The sequence below is a fragment of the Limulus polyphemus genome, unplaced genomic scaffold (assembly GCF_000517525.1).
Source record: "Limulus polyphemus unplaced genomic scaffold, Limulus_polyphemus-2.1.2 Scaffold9695, whole genome shotgun sequence".
Lineage (NCBI taxonomy): Eukaryota > Metazoa > Arthropoda > Merostomata > Xiphosura > Limulidae > Limulus > Limulus polyphemus.
The window spans coordinates 2,892-4,688 of NW_013675305.1; positions in this window are offsets into that span (position 1 = coordinate 2,892).

The window sequence follows — 1,797 nt, forward strand, 5'->3', positions numbered from 1 at the left end:
CAGTAGGACCAGCACCAGCCTACATGGTAGCCTACTCATAATACTGGTTCAGATTTGATGCTCAGCTATTCGGTTGGGTTGAGGGTGGCTCTTCTTTATTAATATTGGTTCAATACATTATTCATGGAAGAGGGTCCACTGTCTCATAATTCCGAATGCAGAGTGGTCCCATCCTGGGTCCATGTTTGAACAGTTTGTTCCACATCCTCCTCATAATTTTTGGGGCAAGCGGAATTTATCATACCCACATGGTTGGGGAGAGAGGATGAGTGTGCATAATTCCTGACCAGATGAGTTCTGTATCCTCAGGCTGAGTATGGCATAAAGGATCCCATCATTCCATGTTTGGGGTGCTGCCTTTTGGAGTATTTCAAGTTGAGGAGAGAGTTTGTACACTTTGGCGTTGCTTACCTTCTCGTCCTCATTCCTGTGGCTCAATGCATCACTCAATAGCTATAGGTTTGGGATCCACTTACAAATATATATTACCAAATGCCCTAGCCACCAACATGGGATTTAAGGGCCATGGCCCTTTAATTCCAGCTCAAAGCAGTGGGACCTCACCTATTTGACTGTGGCCTAGCCAATGGTGACGATGGATCATGTCAAATTCTACCTGCAGTACATAATTTAGGTTTCAGGTGAAGAGCATACCTGTTCTGGATGTAATGTGGTTCCCCCCACAAGGATGCTAATCTTCTATTGGCACACCCTCAATCTATGCAGACACATTCTGTATGGATAATGCCTTCATCGACCCCTCTGCCTTATCAATGTGGGATTTTAGCTCTAGTGCGAGAGAAGGTAAGTATGTTTCGGTAGTTAGCATTTTCTTTAATTAAAAATGTATTTTCAATAATACTTACTTCCTTTCACACTCTCTCGCCCTTCCTCCCCACTAAGAGTCAGTTTGGTAGACTGCAGATTCATTCAGTCTTGAAAAAGTGACAATATCTTTTTTTTTTTTTATTTTTTTATTTTGCGAGTTATGGGGGCGCCATCAGCAGATGATATGCCCCCAAATTCCCTGATTTGATTTAGTTGAACTAGATACCTTCATCACTGCCATTTAGCATGAAGGAGAAGTTAGTGGTTACATATACACTTTTTTTCTGTTATACTTTTTTGTTGTTGTTGTAGTTAATTGTGTTGCATTAAAAATCCTACAATGTCATGTTACTGGAAGAAAACATATGGAAAAGTTTACATAGTTAATTCTTCTCGACTGGGGGAGACTCCAGCCGTTGGAGACAAGGATAGAAGTAGCCCTATTAGTAAAAAGAAAAGGACATTAAATTTTTTTGTTATAACGAAGTTATATATTTCGGGAAAGAGACAATTCGTAGTTAATAGAGAGAGGTAGGTAAAAGGGACTTATGTTACCCATCTGTTGTTTTATGGCTGCTCGATCTCTTTGGTAATATGTACATTCCATGAAAGCGTGTTCTGGGTCTTCAAAATTTGAACAATGGCTGCATTCACCATTTGGGTGTACTTTTATTTTGTACAGATGTCCATTTAGACCTGTGCAATTAAACAGGAGGCGTGTAATAATAATAATAATAACTTGTTGTCTGTTCGTACATTCATACTTGATGTGAGAAGAAACAATAGGAACAATTTTCTTGTAGATATTGGAATGTTGCACGGAATTCCATCTACGCTGCCAAGAATCTAAAATGAATTGATAAGCTTGGCCATAGAGGTCACCAAGTTCAATAGAAACCTTTGTGACCCCAGGATATGCTAACGCATTCTTGGCAAGATGATCAACTATCTCATTTCTCTGGATTCCTA